The following is a 7,258-nucleotide window of genomic DNA, read 5'->3' on the forward strand; positions in this document are numbered from 1 at the left end:
GGAAAATCACACAATTAGAATAGATAATTATAATATGATAACTTGATGAAGTAACTTGGTCTCTATCTTCTAAATATCTAACTTTATCAAGAGATATATACATATTCATCTGTAATGATGTATATCAATATGAACCCAAGATATCTATATCTCAATACTCCTACTCAAATTCAAGATGATTTGATACAAAGCACCTCGAGTTTGAACAATACTAAGTTACCAAAAAAAATCACATGTTACCAGGGTCTTCCTATAAACAACCTTTCTTGAGCTCTCTACTTTTTTCTAGAGACTTTTTGTCTCTAGGGTCTTCCAAGAAACAACATTTATTGGGCTCTCTACTTTCTTATCTGAAGATCTCTCTCTTTAGAGGCTTCTCTCTCTTTAGAAGCTTCTCTTTTTTCTAGAGGCTTTTTCTCTCTAAAAGAAAATGATTTTTCTTTTTCTCTTTTCGTAACATCCGAGATCGAGTAACGAAAAACTCGACGGTTATCACACAGGATGGAGTAACGAAAAACTCCATCTTCAAACAAGATCAAGAAACGAAAAACTTGATCATCAACAAAAATCGAGAAATTCGATCATCTTTATCTCTTCATCTGGAGCCGGAACTCTTGATCATCGACTTCGATCGAGAAATTCGATCATCTTCATCTCTTCATCTGGAGACTAGAACTCTGAAATCAATATGACCATAACATCCCTTTGCATAGTAGTTGGACTAAGCCAGAATCTGGATTTTCTTTAGCGGTTATATTAGAGATGCTAACTTCATCTCTACTCATCTCATCTCCATCTTCATCTCATCTCCAACTCTCCTATACGCTCTCCCTCAAGTTGGGTGTGGCTGCGAAGAAATACCCCACTTGCAAAATACACTTTGTTTTTTTCTTTTTCTCTTTTGAGTACAATCATATAAAAAAAATACCAATGAAATTGGGCTTCTAGACAATAGCCCACATCTTTAAAAAATACCACCCATTTTTATTTTTACTTTTTTTTTTTTTTCTTCTCTAGTTTTTCAAAATTTTTTTTTTTTTTTCTTTTAAGTATAAACTCCCGAATCAATCTCTCTCTCTCTCTCTCTCTCTCTCTTTGTCTCTCTAAAAACCACCACAAACGAAAACGGATAAGCTCATGAGTCATGACATAAAGAATGAATCTCTCTCTTCATAGTTTCGATAATTCGATCATCTTAGGTCTCTCTCTACATAGTTTCGATCCTCTTATTCAAACCCTCACATCTCACGCTAGCGACGCGCTGACTATTCGATGCCTCACGACAAAATCGGTGCCTCACGATCCAATAATAGTTTCCTTCTCAAATCCTTTTGAGAGACCTATTTCAAGAGAAATTGTGTCCTCCAAATTGAAAAAACCAGGGGAAATCCAAAGCTACTCCTGTGGCCGCATCGTCATGACCCACGACTAATGAAAAGAGTAATATTTGTAAATATCTTTTCCTGCTTCAAAATCATCATGTTGCCATTGATAAGGCAAGATCCACAATAGTATTTGTGTTACAAGCGAAAGAACAAGCCATATGCTTCCTAAGAAAATCAATCCGTTCAAAGCGACACACTTGCCAGTCTTGGCCACCAAAGTACTTGACCTACGAAAGAAGAGGAGCCGGTGAAAGCAACAGGCCTCTTTGAAACCAACGAGCCACAGCATCGCAGTCTGCTTCAATTGCTCCACAGTTGTTGCGGTTGTTTCCTCTTCCCTTGCTCTGCATGACCGCTTACTTTTTAACCTTGCTCTGCATGACCGCTTACTTTTTAACCTTGCTCTGATACCATGTTAGAATTTGTGGAAATATAGAAGGGAGAGAGAATATTTACGTGGTTCAGGCCGAACCTTTACTTCCACGGATCCAAAACCCTAACTGGCTACATCTTTACTATTATGTAGAATAGGTTCTTTAAGAACTAACAGATTTGGTGGCACTGAAATTCGATACACCATAAGCAAAAAAGACCCAAAACATGAGAAATGAAAGTATGGCCAGGCATATTTCAACAAATAGGTGACCAATTATCCAGATTTTGATAAATTAAAGAAAATCTTTGCACATAAGGCACGACTCTTAACTCCAGCTGGGATCTGGAGCTCATTATAATTGATACCTCTGTTCCCAAAGCTTCCATGCCTAAGCCTAACTGCTTCCTTTCACACCCAATATATTATGGAGAACAGAGAATCCAGCGATCGACTAATTTCATTATAGGCCCCAGGCTCTTGGGCAACAGATTTAGAGCATAAAAGAACAAGGGACCAAGATAGTATTATTTAGCTTGTTCAAACTCAAGACGAACTCCATTAAAGAGCTCTATAATCAATTTAAGCCAGTCCGAAGGCAGATGTTGAGAATAGTCTCGGATTGGAATATAGGTATGGGGATATGGACATGAAATAAAAGCTACAACACATGAACCCCATTTAGAATTTAGCTCCTATAGTAAAAGTACCATATATTTTTCTCCGATGGAGATGAAGTTATTGTACATCCAAATTGATTCGGAAAGCTTTTAACTGTTACTATCTTCTCAAAGTTTGCTCCTTAGGCATACTTTCATGTTAAAAACAGCAAACGATAGAGAAAATCTGAACCAAATTAGTCACTTACAGTACCACATAAGATTCACATTTTCAAATCCAATCTCAGAGTAGTAAGCCATCAGTTCTAGCCAAGATGGATGCTTTGCTTCTTTCTTTTATTACTGATAATAATCATTATTTACAGGGAGAATCCTCCAAAGCTAAATATTGTTTGTTCTTCCCCACCATCAACTCCTTTGTTGTCATTCGACAACAAAACAACAGAGAGAGGTGCAGGGGAGCTGCTAACTATGGGTTTCAATCGGGCCTTTGAAGCCAGTGTCCTATAGGACCACTAGGCCCTACTCTTAACATTTTACGCATTCGCAACTATTTGAACTCATGACCACCTGTCTTATTATGGGTATTTTTAAATTAAATAAAATAATATGGATAACATGTTAAATAGTTCCTACTATATTGTTATTTTGATTAATTTCCCGATGAATAAAGATGACCGGAAAGGGCTCCAAGATTCCCTGAACATTATTTTGTTCCCGAGGGAGTCTATAATCCTTTTCTAAGAACAAAAAACCAAAAACAAATTCTCCACAAAGTTACCTTTCTATTTTCTATCTCAGTCACTTTATGTTCTCAATTTCAAAGTTAGGAAGGTCTATGATTATGTTAGATCATGGTGTACCATGAACTGGGAGAACAACCACCACCAATTGCAAGATAGACGGTGGAGATAAGTAGTTCTAGGTAAACCTTCCTCATGGAAACTGCAATTCATCTCCAGGGTTTGGCATTGAAAATAAATGGTGGATGCACACACACACATAGGATGTGTATAACGGACATCATACATATGTGTGTGTATAACGGACATCATACCATGCTTGGCCTTGGATGGTGTAGGGTGTCAACGGGTCAGGTCAAGTCCAGGTCCAGCCCAAAAACTTTTATGGAATCCAAGCCCGATTGGATCCGATCCAAAATAAAAAGTACATATATTTAAATATCCTATTAAAACTAAAAATATATAGTTATATTTATTTAAATATTATATTAAAATATTATAGAGTAAATATTATTTAAATATTAATACTATTTTGGTTGAGTCCGGGCTGGATCTACATAAACACATACCCCAATAGTATTTGTGTCCAAATACCAATCTGCCAGGTCCAATTTTTAGGCCCATACCCAGTCCTGGGTCGGGGTCTGGTTGCCCGATCCCAGGTCCATTGCCACGCCTAGGATGGTGTCCTTTTGGCCATTGGTGCATGGAGTACCATGCATGTACTTAAAAATGATAACTTGCAGCACCAATTTGGAGGGCCAGGAAAGAGAGCCCAACTATCAATTTCCAATTTTTGTTTTGGTCCGACACGATTCGCAATGTACCGGGACTCAGGCTAAATTACTCGGCATGTACCCCCGAGTTGTGTGTACAATTAAAGGCACTTAAAAATTTTCAAAAAATAAAAATATAAAAGATGATATATATTTTATTGCAAGAGATCACTTACGAATAAAATTGGGAGTTATTTACATACGGATCTTAAATAAGTTAAAAAACTATGAGTTGCTTCTTTTATACTTGAAAATTACAATCAATGTTGGTCAACGCGACTTGTTTTCGACTTGTTTTTGACAAAATTACCCTTCAATCCGAGGATGCTATTTTTGGGCCGCCATTTTTTTTTTTTTTTTTTACAAAACCTAAGTTGCGATCCAAAGATGGCATTCTCGAACTGCAACTTAAGTTTTGAAAGGAAAAAAAAAATCTGTCCGAGAATACCATCTTTGGACAGCAACTTAAGTTTTGAAAAAAAAAAAAAAAAAAATTTGATCCAAAGATGGCATCCTCAGACTTCAACTTAAATTTAAAAAAAAAACAAAAAAACAAAACGGTTGGGTATAAAGGGAGCAACTTCTATATTCCTAACTTATTTAAGGTCCATACGTGAATAACTCTTCGGTAAACTAATAACTATCCTAAAGATGATTTCCTAGTATTTAGGGTGAGTCCTATCTCCAAATTCGCAAGCAGTGTTTTCCACTAGCTTTTAATGGGCTTTTAAAAAGGGTAACGGCTAAAGTACATTTCTATGCTTTTGCTGGTTTTTAGAATTTGGATTTGGGGTTAGGTTCAGTGAGTGATTTCCTAGGTTCAAGTATTTAGTTCAAGGTTTGGAACCTAGTATGAGTTAAATATTTTAAGTGATGGGTTCAGAAAGGGGTTGAGTCATGGTGGAGCAACCCCACACTTTAGTTATCACATTCTGGTTTTTATTCCTATTGACCTACCCTATTAATACCTTCAATAAAACAGACACTGGGTGGCATCTAATTGTTGTTTGTCCCAATAAAAATAATAATAAATAAATAAAATTGAAATCGATAAACAACTTACTCGAATCTGTCCTTAAATCATACGAGGGACCTTATGTTCCATACCAAATCATATATACCAAATCATCAGGTGACAAACAACCTTGAGAGCCCTCTGAATCGCATTCACCTCTTTTCTATCTTTCTCTTTTTTTTAGAGGAGTTAACCTCTTTTTATAGAGAATACATTTATTTAGTAACTCTCACATTCATGGTCTATAGGAGTTGAGATCCAAATGTAACTCCTACCTTAATTCCTTTAAGTGCAGCTAATTAAGATTAACAAGTTGTCACCACTGTTAATCCTATATAATGAGCTAAACATATCATTAGCTCACTAATGACTCATAATGTCATCCAAGCATTCCCACAATTTACAAGAATCCAAACACACCACTGGATTTTTCCTCCAGTGACATTGGGTTTTTCCCTCAAGTGTTATATCCTATTAAAGCTAAAAACTGGATCAATGTATATTGCATTGCCTCATGTTAACCACATAGGATTTCACATATACTTCAAAGTGGCTTTTGTATCATTATTGAAACAATTAATTTTCGAGAGAAAATGGAGATGATAGGCCACAATTCTAACAACCTCCACTTGGCTTGAAAGCCCTTTAACATCTTGTACATGACATTGTCTCATGTTTTCCACATGGGATTTTCATATGCTCAGTCAGCTTAGTCATACACCACTTTTAGATTTCCTGGCCTTTAAAGCCTTATATATGGCATTGCCTCATGCCACTTGCATATGATTTCATATGTACCCTACTAATGTGGTCATACACCACACTCAGATTTATTGGCTTCAACAACCTTGTACATGACATTGCCTCATGCTTTCCACATGGGATTTTATGTATACCTTTCCAATGTGGTCAAACACCACACTTGAATTTCTTAGCCTCAATGGTTTTATATATGACATTGCCTCATGCTACCTGCATGGGATTTCTCATATACCTTACCAAAATGGTCATAAGCCACACTTAGATTTTATGACCTTAATAACTTTGTATATGGTATTGCCTCATGCTACTTGCATGTGATTTCACATACATCCTGCCAATGTGGTCAAACACCACACTTGGATTTCTTGGCCTCAATGGTTTTATATATGGCATTGCCTCGTGCTACCTGCATGAGATTTCTCATATACTTTACCAATGTCATCATACATCACACTTAGATTTCCTGGCATCAATAACCTTGTATATGGCATGGCCTCATGCTATTTCCATGGGATTTCACATATACCCTGCCAATATGGTAAAACACCACACTTGGATTTCTTGGCCTCAATGGTTTTATATATGGCATTGTCTCATGCCTACCTACATGGGATTTATCATATACCTTACCAATATGGTCATACACCACATTTAGATTTTTTGGCCTCAATAGCCTTATATATGGCATTGCTTCATGCTACTTGCATGAGATTTTACATATACTCTATCAATGTGATCAAACCCGACACTTGGATTTCTTGATCTCAATAGTTTTGTATATGGCATTGCATCATGCTACCTGCATAAGATTTCTCATATACTTTACCAATTATTCACCAACATGTTGAATTTTATTTAAATCTATCTTTTAGCCAAGTTAAAAAGGCTTATTGCTTTCGCTTGTTTCTTAAATATGTCGTCCACAATTGGTTTTTAAGTCCAAAGCTCAGATTTTGATCATAGGTCAAAATAATAAAAACAATAATAATTTGACAAAGTTGTTGGTATTATTATATGAGAAAGGTTTCTATGCTTCTCCTATATCATAGAAGTTCTATCCTCCTCCTACCATCCGGCCGTCCAATTTTGATCAAGAGAGCCACTCACCGTTTGATCTTAGATCCGACACCTCCAAATATTTTATTTTTAATTTTTTTATACAAATTGTATGAATATAAAATTTGGTATGTGTTATCTTCTCATTGGGGCGCACCTATAAAAATATTTAAAATAATTCTTCGATAAAATATAATTATTAAAATACCCCTTGAAACTTTCTAGGACATTTTCGTCATTTTATTTTATTGAAAATATTTTTTTTATATTTTTTGCTAGTGCGAGTTTAATAGAGGAATGGATATCCAAAATTTGGTGTCAAAATAGTTTATAGAAAAAAATTAAAAATAATATTAATATATATATATATATATATATATATATATATATATATATATATATATATATATATATATATATATATATATATAGGGAAAAGATGGGATCTCATATGAACATATGGGCCCAACGGCTCATATTGAATTTGGGCCGATCTGACGATCACGGATGTCCGGTAATGCTTGAATT

This window comes from Amborella trichopoda, chromosome 13 (assembly GCF_054954075.1).
Source record: "Amborella trichopoda isolate Santa Cruz 75 chromosome 13, AtrichopodaSantaCruz75HAP2 v2.0, whole genome shotgun sequence".
In the NCBI taxonomy this organism is placed as follows: Eukaryota; Viridiplantae; Streptophyta; class Magnoliopsida; order Amborellales; family Amborellaceae; genus Amborella; species Amborella trichopoda.